Source organism: Cupressus sempervirens, chromosome 6, assembly GCF_028749045.1.
Source record: "Cupressus sempervirens isolate cs-2001-9-10 chromosome 6, ASM2874904v1, whole genome shotgun sequence".
Taxonomy (NCBI): Eukaryota; Viridiplantae; Streptophyta; class Pinopsida; order Cupressales; family Cupressaceae; genus Cupressus; species Cupressus sempervirens.
The window spans coordinates 665,648,137-665,662,753 of NC_143123.1; the positions used below are offsets into that span (position 1 = coordinate 665,648,137).

The following is a 14,617-nucleotide window of genomic DNA, read 5'->3' on the forward strand; positions in this document are numbered from 1 at the left end:
TTCAGATTTTGACATTTTAAATATGGCTAAGTCTGAACTTCCATCTCCAGTGCAATTAGCTAGAAAAGGTTATTGCAAGGGACAAGTTTAATACGCATAAAAGGGTTGAAGTTGCTTCAAAGAGACTTATCTCCATGCACTCCCTAGCATTCACGCAAAGCAAATTTAAAGCCGTCCATTGCAGAGAAAGGTGCCAACTGAAGCAAAGCTCCACGCCATTCAAAAAAGAAGGCTCACGCATATGATAACTGTTGGTTATCAAAGTTTAAATACCTAGCCACAATCAGAGCATTTCCACCCATGCACTCAAACAAGAAGCCGCAGCATGTCTGAAGGCAGAGGCAACAGAACAGGAAAAGCCCCACACGCTGAATCAAAAGTCCACATTTTGAAGAACCCACGGCTTGTGAGAGAGCAACCATAGACTAGTGTGAAGCAAGGGAAGCAGCATAACAAATAAATCACCAGTTGTAGGGTAGAGCCCATGTGAAGCATTAAAAGGAACAAGACATGTCGAAAAGAGCAGTTCCATTCAGAAAAAGAAGGAATCGCTGCAAAATAAAGGCAACTCGCACATGTAACTGAAGGTTACTCCACGTAGAATACAAAGAGGCGCTCTTGCGTGTGGAAAGAAGGCCACACATTTTAAGTAGATGAAGCCTCACGCATCCATGCAGAGGATGAAGGATGACCACGCAAGCAACAATGGAGGCAGCAAATTGAGAGCAACTCCACACGCTGAGAATAAAAGGGAAACTCCCGAGTAGAACAGAGGAGCAGGTTAATAAACAATGTCTCACGCATCCAAAGGGAAATCCGCGGTTTCTAAAGCAGATCCATGCAAGGTTAAAAAAATGCACCATGCAAAGGAAAGGGGGCAGTGTTTAACATAGCTCATGCCCAAAAAGAACTTCACGCCAAAGTGCAGAAAACTGCCAAAGACGTCCGGGGAGGAGCAACCTGCACAAAGGAAAGTTGCCAACATTGAGCAGGAAAGGAATCTACGCAGTCAATGAAAGATGTAGGCGCCAATCAGATATAGTTGGAATCTGCCCATGTAGAGGTCTCTCACACCAAATAAGGAGAAGCTTGCGCTAAAATGGAAGAAGTACACAGTTAGTAGAAAGGGAAATCAGTGTGTATATACTGAAAGTCACCCAAATAAGCAATCTAGCACTTAGTTAAAGGAACCAAGAGCAACATCGAAGGCGCAGAAAGGAAAGCTTTAGTTAAGCCTTTGAAAAATCCTTTGCTCCATAATATCCCACATTTGTTACGTGGATATGTCTTATGATGTTCAAATAGAAGTCTACACTAAATACAACGTGAATTAAGAGATGGGCCTTTGAAATTCAAGACTGTGGTCGTGCGTGGTGGGTCCAACTCGGGTGCTGAGCTGTGAAGGCGACAGGTCATAATTTTGAACAAACTCGCATTTAAAACTTGATGATGTCAGCAATAGGATGCGCCGAAAAGAGTAGAAAATTTGGTGGTTCGCTAACTCGCCATCGAAAAATGGCAAGGTTTTCCGGTAGCGACATAGCGACCTATCGGAAAAACCTTGAAATCCGGCGAGGGGTGGATGAGCCTGTGGTCCTGCATATGGTGCAAGCAACAAATTAGATCATGCCAAGTGGCAGGGAACATGAGGTGCTGTGGCGAATTCAAATCAGTTGCAACGAGATCGCGACACGTGTCCAGATCGGAGGGTTGTCGCTAACTCGCCAAGCGAAAGATGCACGAGATTTACCATAGCGAGTTAGCAAGAAGGTGACACGTGGCGCTGATGGGATGTCCAATCAGAATGTGACACGTGGCGCGGATGGTCAAATCAAGTTTGACCCGGATGGAATTTGAAAGGAAAATTTCAAAAGGGTTTTAAGAAAAGGTTATTTTTAAAAGTTTTCTCAGAATCACGTATAGGCCATTTTAAAATAAAGTTTGAAATGCTAATATAGTCCAAACTTTATGAAGTTTTAAATATTTGTGAAATAATGCCATGGAACCATGAACAGAGGGCTGATCTTCAGAAGGCCATAACTGGAGTACTTTTTAGGCTAAATGGGCACTCCAATATACCACCGGAATCGGGAAGAGCTGAACCTTTTGAATCTGAGGTCGGTTTTTGCACAGGTAATTACCAGTTCATGGTATAGGTCAATTTGTAAAATTTGGGGCATTGGCAATAGAACAAACAGATTTGATGATTGAGCATTATAGTTTGTTAGAGGGCAGATTAGCAAACCTTTTGAAGCTTGACTATGGAGAAAAATGATCTGAAAAGGTTATATGGGCTTCTTGAAGTCACTTTGTAACTGGTTTTTCACCTTTTACCGTGAACTCATCCTTAACATCAAAAATCAGTTACGATGGTGAATCAAATATCTTAGATATTTTTACCTTGTAGAGCCATAATGAGGAGATTTTTGATTTGCAGTTGAAGAAAGAAGGTAGAGAGAGGCTTTTGGCCTTCTTGGGAAGGAATTCTGAGGGTACAGATGTCAAGTGCAGATTCAATCCGAAATTTCCTTTCTCCTATATATCTCTCATTCTTTCTCATTTAGGTGGTTCCAGTTTCTGGGAAGAAAAAGTTCAGTGCTGTGATACCATTAAGGATTCCAGTTTTTGCACTGTGAGACCATTGGTTCCAGTATTTTGACATGTTTCCATGACTGTGACACGCTTTTCTTCAGCAGAACTCTCATGTGAACAGCATTGTAGAGATAATATAGATAGTTCTGATATATTAGGTTGTTTCATGTTTTAATTTTATGCATCTGAATGTATAGTTTCAAGGAAATGAATACATATGAGCAACAATTTCACTAGTTTTGTTCTAGTTCTTGTCTCCTGTCTCAGCAATCTATAATTCTTATGTGGTTTTGAAACAAAGATTTGAGACCCATCTGCATCCCTTTCAGGTTGTATGTTTGATGTATTTTGCTGTTGGACCAAAGGGCCAAATAAATGCTCAATATGTTTAAACAAGGTTACTGGTTGTTTGAGAAAGATATTTTGTGAGAATGAGACCTGAATGAACATTGATGTCTGAATCACAAGGTGGTTGGATAGATCTGATGTCTGGATATATGAGATATGTCCTTATGTCACAGATGTATGTTTTGAATTCGTGGAATTGCCCAATGGATTAGGCACTGATCAGTTATAGGATCACTGGTTATACTGTTGCATTTTTGAGGCTTTGTTGAATCAACATCTTAAATCAATCATTTTCCCTTCATGTTGAAGTGAACATTAAAGTTTAAACCCTCACTCAATTTATGAATAATATAGGTTTGCACCTAGCTATTGTAGAATCTGTGTTGTTTCATAAGCCATTAGGAGATATTAGGGGTTTCTATCTTCTTTGTATTAGATTCAGTGTATGCTTTGATAACTGGTACCATATAAGGAATCTATAGGTTCACCCGCCTAGGTTTTGTAGAACCTGAAGTGCAGAAGGAGTATAGCCTTATAGTTGGCCTGGTGTCTGAATGGATGTGTTGATAATGGGAGTTAGTTGCCCCTAGATGCATCTTGTTCTCATCAGGGTAATTGGAAATGGGTAACGTTTTCAAACACCAACACTTTCCACGAATTCTAGTTGACATTGAAATTTCCACACCTCTCCCTAAAGATGTAATTCTCGTGGGGGGGATAGGTTGTGGAGTCAATTGATATGGTATGAGGGCATCAATGTTTATCTAGCAATCATCTAACAACCTTATTGTTCTCTCTTGTAATGTAAAGGAAGTGTGACTTTGTGTAAAGATTGTAATGATGAACATTTGACTATCCAACTTTTCATCCTTCCTCCAAAGCTCCTATTGTAGTTTTGGATGATGTTCATGTCACAACCTCTGCAACTCGCGTGGCCTACATGGCCCCTCCTATTATCAATTGAACCCCTCTAGGCATATGAACCCTTCTCTTTTTGTTGCTCATGTGCTACTTCAATCTTTGGTTGGCAATGTGTAGCCTTTTTAGCACTTTGCCCCTTGAGCCAACAATTTCCCCAATGGGACTTCACCACTTGCTCCCCCTTGTGGGGATCCTAGGGATAGTACCACTTGGATATTAGTCACTAATAAAGATCTTGCATCCTATCTTCCATGTTCCATGCTTGAAGAAAGTTACTAGACAAAGTTTCAAGATTAATTTCCTTATAGAAGCTTGATAGGAATAAAATAAACTTGAGCAATAAGGGAATTCTTCAATCATGTAGTAAGAAGTTGTGAGGACAATCAAATAATATCAAATGAAATAACAATTTGGTCAAAGTCACAACATGGTAAAATAAGCCTTCTAAGCAAGATTTTTTCGCAATTTATAGTAAAAATCCTCTTTAAAGGAGGGTAAACAACAACCTTAATCTTTAGTATGCATAAGATTTTTTCACAAATAGTTGATAGTAAAAATCCTCTTTAAAGAGGGAGGGTAAACAAAAACCTTAATCTTTAGTTTGCATAAATTAATGAACAAACAAATTGTGAATAGTATATCTATTAACAAATCATATGATCATCTTACTGCAAAACAACTCTTCTTCAAAATGTTGTACATTTAAACTCCAAACTTGCATATTATTATAAAGTTCGTCATATGTTTACAACATAGTTAATATTGCTTCTTGTCTAAACATCATTTCAACGCACAAATCAATAAGATCAAAAAAATACAAGCTCAACAAAATAGATAAACTTCAACTTTCATTACAAATATGAACTAGTATATTGCTTATATTTTTTTTGGAAAGGTATCCTCACTTTTTAATCATTACATGCAAGTAATATTTGCGTCTAAATTGATGATGACAAGAAAAATACAAGGGCTCTGCAAGAGCTAGAGTCCTTGCCTTTTGGTGAAAAAATAGATGATTGTTTTAATGATTGAATTGTCAAATTTTGTATTAATTGTATATATATATGTATGTATGTATGTATGTATGTATGTATGTGTGTATTAATCCGTAAGTATGTAATTAGAACATAATATACAAATATATGGTGTGGATAAGAACCAATGCATTTCACAAAATTAATACTGGTTATTGTAAATAAATTTATTTTTAGATTGACAATAATAAAATAATTGTATATACTTATTTCAATATATATTCGTAATTGAAATTGTTGGGGAAATTAATGTTGAATAGAAAAGGCAAGTTATGTTGTGTGCAAAAAAAAAATCATATTTTTCTGTTAATCAAAATTCATATTTCATTGCAAAATAGAATCCAATAAATAGACAATATTTATAATAATGTTTGAACTTGGAAGAAATTTGAATTATTTATTTGAAATAAAATCAGCAATATTGAAAGGAATATGCAATATAGGCCATAATATTTTAAAGACAGTAGCAACAATATTCTCCATTTGTCAAGAGGGAAAATAGTAAAGAAATGCATCGAAACACCTCTATATGTTTCCTAAAATGAAGAGCAAAAATATTTTAGTTGTGTATTGGTAAATCCCAAAACAATTAGATAAAAAATAGTTAAGACCATTGTTGTTGCTTGTGCTCAGATTTTTAAAAAAATGAGGGACTTTTATAGAATATTTCTGAAGGCATTGTTAACATCTAAATAGGAGGCTAGAAACCTTTAAAAAATTAATATCTACCTGAAAATCATTGTGGAGAGAATAGAAAAAGGAGAAACATCATGAACAGTTATTTAAACATAAATGAATAAATTTTTGAAATAAATATTAAAAAAAAATATTAAATGCTTTCAATTAAGGTCATACAACCAATTAACTACACTAAAACATATGCTATTTCCATGACTTGAAATATGTAACCAAAACTAACTATTTATCAGTTGTAGCCAAGGAAATTCATTATCAGTAAACAAATACTATGAGTTAGTGAGAACATAAGACTCAACCATACATCACCCATTGCAATAAAAAAGTAAAGAGTTTGTAAAAAAGAAGTTATTGTGTGTGTAAAACAAAAATAACTTACATCACCCTTTATAATAAAATAGTAAGAGTTTGTAAAAAACAAGTTATTGTGTGTAAAACAAAAATAACTTAAACGGTACGTGAAAAAATATTTTACCAAGTATTGTTTATTAAAAAGGAAAATATTTTGAAAGGAATGTTTTGAGTATTTCACAAAACAATTATCAAGTTGGATGGGTAATATGATTATTGCAAACTAAATAATGCTGAAAATTTGTTATGGGCGGTATCGTATATGTTGAGGAAGATTGATAATAATAATGAAATAAAATGTAACATTGTGTGTGACAAACCAAGTTCTCTGAATCATAATCTAATAAATAATAGAGCTCAAGAATTATTTATCCGAGTATTCTAAATAGTCTAGAAAATCATTGCATAGTAAATTGCATAAAATACCAGTATTCTAGCTATTGTAAGGGCCAATTGTTTCCAAAGTGTAAAGCAAGATTTAGAGAAAGCGTGACAAACAAACAAGGAGAAATATCAAATATAGTTACAAGAGCAAGAGATAATCCTAACAATCCAAAAGCACCCCCACCATTAATAACAGAGGCGTCAGAGTGATCAGATCTGGCAACACTATTGGCATGGCTAGAATCCACAATATTATAGTTCTTCACAACTTGCAAATAAATATGCAAGCCTCATCATTCCTAGTCTCAAAAATTCCTCTTCTCATGCAAAAACGCCACATCATAAGAAGACTCATTTCACAGACAACAATTTGAGCCTTAAAAATATGGATTTTTATAGACATTTAATACTTATCTCCTTTAGTGTTTAAGTTATTTCTAAAATCCACAAGAAAATGATTGGCACCATGGAGGTATTTGGTCCTATTGAGGTTACTTAAAAAGGTTTACTCAATGTCTTTCATGGAGTCTACAGAGATTTTTCTACATTATGTTAGATCACTTCGATTATAGGGCTAAACAAAACTTATTTGTTCAGAGACATGTATCTAACTTTGTCGAAAAAAAATTAGTGCCTCTTAACATTTTCTATACCCTCATGGAGGGTTTCAAATGAGCTCCGTATCATAATATTGTATGAGAACTGAAAAAATCTTCACACCTTTGAAAATATCTTCTCGATTATTTAAACGCTTCCCTAGATTGCCAATTTGGCTAGCAAGATCATCTACTTTCACATCTTCCAAACTCATATTTTCTAAAGAACTCTCAACATAAGCATCATTTCTTTTGATAACTTCTTCAATTTATTTCTTAATCAAAAGGCCTTTATAAGGACTAGGTGGAAAGATGAACTGTTCAAACTAGACCTAAGAACAAGGGCTTTCATTTTTAATCAACTTTCCATCACTTCCATTCTCATCTTCATCTTTGCATCCAAATTCTTAAGGCATTTTTGTCCTAGGGCATGCAACAGAAGTTGATGTAGTATGTGGAAGAACTTCCTATTCGTGACCATGACTCTTACTTAACTCTTGCTTAATCTATCAGACCTTTTTTCTTACTAAACCATGTTTTGATCTTTTAGAGAAAAGATATTCGAATACACCAATTTGTCCCTCAAAATATCACATGTAAAAATCAATCTAAAATTTTGAAAGGAAAAAAAAGATTAATAAAATAGCAGAAAGAAATTATAAAATTTACTACAAGATGGGCCAAACACTAGAATATTCATTGTGAAAGCAAAGCCCTATCTTTAAAAAAATATTTCCTTTAAAAAGAGATGTCAAAGAATATGTACTTGGCTAAGGAGGAGAATAGATATGTGGCCAAGGAGGAGCTTCACATTGAATGGTAGCACAAACTGAAAGTAACTACAAATATTTAAAAAATGCCCAAAACATAGCAAATTACGAAAAAAAGAATAATGAAAATGTCTAGAGTCTTCAATACAGTGACAAAAACTATGTACTATTAATTTCATAATGAGAGTAGACATCCTCTGCTAACGTATAACGTTGAACACCATTTTTATCCAAGAAGTACATAACATACCACTCTGACTTGGGTTTTCATTACTTGAAGAATATGAACTCTATATAACTCTAGTTTGATGTGTTACTGAGAATGGAATCCCTACAACAAATAAAAACCATTTATAAAAATATATAAGGCTATTGCAATACAATATAAGTCCAATATTGATGTGATATGAACAAAAACAAACTCAAATGATATACAAGACAAGAAAGCCATAAGGCGAAATGAGCCATAGAATATAATGGAGAAAACGGAAAAAGACAACTACATTGATTTTACTTATCTCCAACCCAACCCATAAAAACACCAAAACTTTGAGTATTCCATAAAGCAAGTATAAAATATAAAACAAGTGTCATATAATGGCTTAGCACTTGCCTTAGTTTTAATAGTTTTTAGTATAAATCTAATATTAAAACAATAAATTTATCATAGTATATAAAAATATTTTAATCAACAAAAATCTTATATATTTAAATTTTATTCATATATATCATATATAGTATTATAAATAAATTATAACACAAAAATAACAATATTTCAATAATAATATATAATGGCATTTCTTAAAATATTATATAAGTATAGATAATATTTTAGTGGAATGAAAAAAATTAATTCTTGAAAATAGAATATTGAAAGTATAAACATCTAAACGATCTTACTCACAAATAAAAATATTTAACTTCAATCTTGTGCATATAAGACTCAAAACTATTCACCTGATCAAATCTTTAAACAATATTTAATAAAAATTATGTAGTTTAAAAACTTGCATCTAACTATGCATTTTATAATTAAATTTCAAACTGATAAATTTAAACTCATAAAAACAATAAATTTTAATCACATGTTAGGTATGAAATGCAATTAATAAAAAAGTTTAATGAATATAATGCAACCACTAAGGGAAATTAAATGCCAGTCCTTTATTTAAACCACTTCCCCTTCACATAGCAATAAAAGAATTTCAATAGATTTTTAAAAATGTTTAAACCACTAACAAAAATAGTAATAACCAATTAAAAAATAACATTTAAGTGTGAAAAAATGTATTTTAATAATAATATTTACAGAATTTAACATTTAGTAATGTTTTTCAGATTTTCAGAAAAAATAGTAATAATATAAATAGGGCAAAAACTAGTCTCCTCCTTGTAGGCAGGGACCTACAGGGACTAATATACGAATCATTTCTATGGAAAGTCCATATATTGCTATCCATTAATCGGAAATTTTAAATTAATTTTACAGAGCAAGATGAAATTAATTTATTTCATTTCACATACCATAACCTCGAGAAAATTTCAATGGGAACAGCTTATAAAATATCATATAAGAAATAGTACTTATAAGTTAATATATTTTCGTTACGTTAATTTATAAATATTTATAATAATATAATACATGATAAATAAATATTATACCAACTATATATCATTGTTGTTATAATAATTTCTATTTTCACTAAATCAAATATTATATTATATGGCATTCACTATACTACATGAATAAACAACATTAACACATTATTAACGATCTGTAAAAACAATAAGATAATAACAAGATAAGGGCAATGTCTTTTTTCCTTTTGGTAATGGATTGTCGTCTTCAAAAGCGTCAGCAAACATTCCCCTTCTGCTTCTAGCAACTATGATCATAACCGGCGTCGGAGAATAGGGTAATTGATTGGACGCAATTTTGAGCACATTTCAGCCAATAGCTCCAATTGTGTGATATGCCAATAGGGGCATGGCAATTAACTTGCACTTTTGTTACCATTGAGGCTCAATTCCTAATTGTGTGGTATTAATGGTGTGGTATTATCAAATGTTTGAGGTCCTCCATTGGCGAATTCACTGATTAATAGCTCCGAATTTACGCTTTCTTTAAAAAAAACAATTTAGCAACCATTGGTGTGCTGAAGATGGTCCAAAAGAACTGATTGGCAGATTATTGCACGGAGGTTCAAGTTAAAAATCAATTAGTAAATGTACCCACTCCAAAACTCTGAAAACGCTGATTCACGTCCTTCGAAACAAAAAGGCAATGAGAGGCATACGCGAGCATCTAGACAGCAGGAGACGATCACAGAGATTCAAAAACACTAACCGTTTGTTTGCTGGAATTAACCTGGAATAGGGAAACGGAAATAGGAAAATTGGAATAAATCTATTCCAATTTTGGCCCAAAATGAGAATAAATCGAATTCCAAAAAAAAATTTAAATTCGATTTATTCTCATTTTGGGCAAAATTGGAATAAATTTATTCCAATTTTCCTATTCCCGTTTCCCTATTCTAGGTTAATTCCAGCAAACAAACGGGGCTTAAAACACGAAGATGGGTTTCCATATATTGTTAAAATATAAAGTGACTTGTGTTTCCATTGATTGTTAAAATAATATAAAATGGATTTCTCCAATAAGTTATGAAGATGCTGCTTGGATTGCTGGCCCATCTTTCATGCTTTGGCATATCTGGTTGGAGAGGAATCGTCGCATATTCCAAGATGTTCGGCTTGGTGTTTTGCATCTTTGGTGGAAAATATCACATTCTCTTCAGGAAACTATTCTTGTGAAGTGTGAGTTTGATGGGGGTATGGATCCGGTTGATCTTGCTATCTGTAATCGCCTCAATTTTCATCTGTAGGATGGGGCTGCAACTCATAGGTTTCATTCTATGTCCAGGCAGCTTCACCATCAAAAGAAGGGTCGGGTTAATTGGGATGGGCACTGGACTCCTCCCTGTGGAGTTCTGAAAATTAACACTGATGGCTCTTCCCGTGGGAATCCTGGTCCGGCTGGTATTGGCGGAGTGGCTCGTTGTAGTTCTGGGGATGTTAAATTTTTCTTCTCAGTTCATAAGGGTGATTATACTAACAATCTCATGGAAGCTCAAGCTATTTTATATGTTGTGAAACAGTGTTGCTTGCGGGGATGGAGTAAGATTATCTGTGAGTCTGATTCCCAGGTGGTGGTGAACATGCTTTCTTCGCAAGAGCTTGAGGATGTTAATTGGCAGCTGGCCACTGTTGTTAAGCAGATTCATTTCTTCTCTTCCTCTTTTCAGTTCATTAGGTTCACGTATATTCCTCGTGAATGGAATAGAACTGCTGATTGTTTAGCCAAATGGGCATCTAGTCATGATCAGGGTTGAAATATTAGGGATAGGAGGCAACTGTCCTTTGAGATGGTGCAAGAATTTGATGATCTTGTTGCTCAGGATCGAGCTCCTTGTTGAGCTCTCCTTGTTGCATTCCTTTCTGTCTTAATAAATTTTTACCCCTCTTTTTGCAAAAAAGAAGGTATTAAACATTTCAAAAAATTTATTATATAAAGTGACTTGTGTTTCCATCGATTGTTAAAATAATATACAATGAATTTCTCCAATAAGTTATGAAGGTATTAAACATTCCAAAAAAAATTGTCATAGTTTATTTAATTTTGCCAATTTTAGGATAGACTTACTGTTTTTGGGGATCAATCTTTGCCAAACAAAGTTCCACTCCCTTTCATTATTAAATAGCATACGTGTCACGTCTCACAAGGCTTTTTGACTGGGGTCGAATCAAACCATAGTTGCAATGCCGTGGACCTAACAAGATGACCTACTAGGTTTTTGATAATCGTCAAAACATTGTCTTAAACTGTACCCCTTATTAGAAAGCAATGGCCCCCATTGCTTCTAGTTCTAATTTCTATGAACACAAGGCATTGTCATGCAAAAGTAATCATCTGCCACAAGTGAAGTATGACATTTGTTCTATACCGAATTATGTCAGTACAAAGGCCACACAAGCGTGTCCATGGTGGGTGAAGAAGTTTATCCTCTGTTTCGAATACTATGATTCCCTGGTCTCATTTCTGCCAAAAAAAATGTTTCATACTACCCAAACATCCTTACCATGAACTTACCAGCCAAGGTTAGTTGTTTTCTTCTAAAGCTTTGAGGCTATTTCTTCGGCTTACTTTCCTAACCTAACAGAATGAATCTAATAGATAACGAAGGTGCTAAAAACTAGATGATTTTATATTACAAACCTGGCAGCCAATGCTACTTTTGCATAGCTTAGTTGTATCCTTCCTTTGACTACAAATTATACAAACTGGGAATGATTTTTCAACATTTCTGCCACCCACTCCATGCACCTAAGTCCTGTCTTGCAACTGTCACTTTGTGAATCAGTTCTCTTCAAGCTGTAATAATACTGGGGTGTTAAAAACAGCCAAGTTTTTATTTTTTTTTATATGGCACTTAAATTTGCAAGCCTTTCCCACAAGGGCTACAAGACCCCGTAAAATGCATGAGATTCCAGATCTTGTACAAGCAATTTCCAAGTTAAGTGAAACTTAATGGGCAACAGGGTATATCATAATGAAATTATATCGGAACTGAGGAATGTAAGAGGTTACAGTATTTGAGGAGAGATGTGAAGCAACAAAATGCTACTGTGTATATTCAGATGGGAAAAAAAAATTACATCCTTTTTATGAACAGTCTAAAAGTAGCAAATAATGTGTACTGCCTTCAAATACAAGAAGCCCACGAGACAACCTTCTCCCAAGAAGTCAAGAGCATTTGTCATAGCAAGAAGCTCCCAAAAAGGCGAGTTTCTGATATAATTCCCAATTTGTAGCCTTTTGGAGAACTTTGTTGGACAAAGCATCCTTCCAACACTTTCCACACATCCCTAAGTTTTTCAATAATTTTTGGATGGTATACAGCTAAGTCCTGACAAAGTAGCCTGCTGGGTTTTTGGAATTGCATAAAAAATGTAAACCTAAAATTATTGCTTGAATCGCCATAAGTAGTTCTACTAAAAACAAAATGAATTACAAGACGATTGACAACTCCAATGAATAATGCAAAAAGTAGTATATCAGTCTCTCATGAAGCAATCATGTCCTGACTCTGAAATTGATATCTTGAAGTCCTCGAGAAGTTTCCTGTACAACAATGTGACACACAGTTCAACAAATGCACACTCAATCATTATATGCATATTATAATTCGCTTCTAAGCCACACCATGATGACTTATGACAAAGATGAAGAATGTGCTGAGACCAAGAGGAACTGGAGCCTATTATAAATTGCTTCTAAGCCATACCATGACTAATGATTAAGATGGTCAACCTAAAAGCACACTGAAACCCAAGCAAATAACCTTGCTAAATAGCTCTTCAAAACTTTACTGTGAATCCATGAATGGGAGGAGAAGAAAATTAGAAACTGGACTGTTAGAAAACATCACAAAAAGAACAAGCAAGATGTTACATAACAACATCTGCAGAGACAGTTTCCAAGTCTTCATGAAATGCTAGGTTTTAAATCTCATACCAACAAAAGTACCTTCATAAAAATTGTCCACTCTTGAAAATCAACTAACAACTAAAAACTCTAAAATAGAAATAAAAATAAAAATCCAAGGCATTTGATGCAACTATGTGCTAATGCCAAAAAAATTGAGCTGTTAAATTTAAAATCAAAACTCCATATCAAGAAATACGTTTACATGATGAATAACTGTACAAAAAACAAATCTTGGAAATGGATGAGAATTTAAAAATGATCTTTAATATCAGATCTTCATGAAATTCCAAAAAATGGAATCTAAGAGCAACATAGCCATGAATACCACTAAACTACTTCCAAATTCCAAGTCCACCACATGCTGCTACTGAAGGTGTTACATCATAGTAATATATCAAGACAAGGCCTGTAAGTACAACTATTCCAGAATTTTAAAGCAAATTCCAGTGAAGATTCCTTATATAGAAATGCTGACCCATACATCAAACAAAGCAATCGTGAAGTTGAAATTACATTTCAGAAACTAGTAACTAGTAATAGCATGCTAATATCCACAAGCTCAATAGATTCTGACAATAAATTCCTTGAATTCTAAAAATATAGACGAATGGCAACAGATTGAGCAAAGAGGAACATTCAGATACTTGCCATTATTTGTTACAACGTAAACAAACCCCCAAAAGCTAAAAAAATATTTTTGTCAATATATGATGGTAAACTAAAAAGCAGGCAATCTGCACATAGTCTTTTTTCTCTTCTTCAAAATTAAAGACCACTTTTTCACAGGAGAGTTTGTCACTGTATATCCACCTTCCTTTTCAACTCAATTAGTCACATCATCTCTTCATTTGTACAAAATTGAAAACAGAAAGAATCAACCCCGACATTATCTTCAAAGGTCTAGATTAAGCCAGAAGTATGCTATCAAACCCAGGTATAATAAACGTGACTTAGTTTATTTGGCTAGCCTATACTGAATGAAAAAATCGAAGGATTGAGAGAATCATGTTTATCAGTTATAGGTCCTTTTTGTTGGAGCACCCAGAACGCTGCAAATCTGTATCTCACAATGGTCCTCAGACCAGACATAACAGATTACATAACACAGATACTGCATCAGAAAAAAACAAATGCAAACACCAGCAAGTTTCACAGTATCAAATATGTTCAACAGGCAAGTCAACTCCTGGTCCACTGGAAAATGAAATACCCAAAAATATTATAAATCTGAAAAGAAAATTGTTACTTGTATGACCTCTTTTGTTTTCCAAAGAAAAGTCTGAAACTCAATGAAAATAGTAAAATCACATCAAAAGTAGAACAATAGCAAGCTTGAACTCATTCACATTTGCACCAAAGAAAATTATTTCTATTACA

General features: G+C 34.1%; 1 protein-coding gene across 2 annotated transcripts in view; it reads right to left on the bottom strand.

The window, feature by feature from the left end:
- Positions 1-12,358: 12,358 nt before the first annotated feature.
- Positions 12,359-14,617, bottom strand: part of LOC149553948 (E3 ubiquitin-protein ligase RING1-like) — a 38,084-nt gene continuing 35,825 nt past the window's right edge. Inside the window, exon 2 of one of the 2 annotated variants that reach the window (XM_089789282.1) lies at positions 12,359-12,874. The gene's annotated coding sequence lies outside the window, so the exon portion shown is untranslated. Of the gene's footprint in view, positions 12,875-13,858; positions 14,435-14,617 lie in introns of those variants that run through there. The other variant, XM_089789285.1, reaches the window with a different exon arrangement.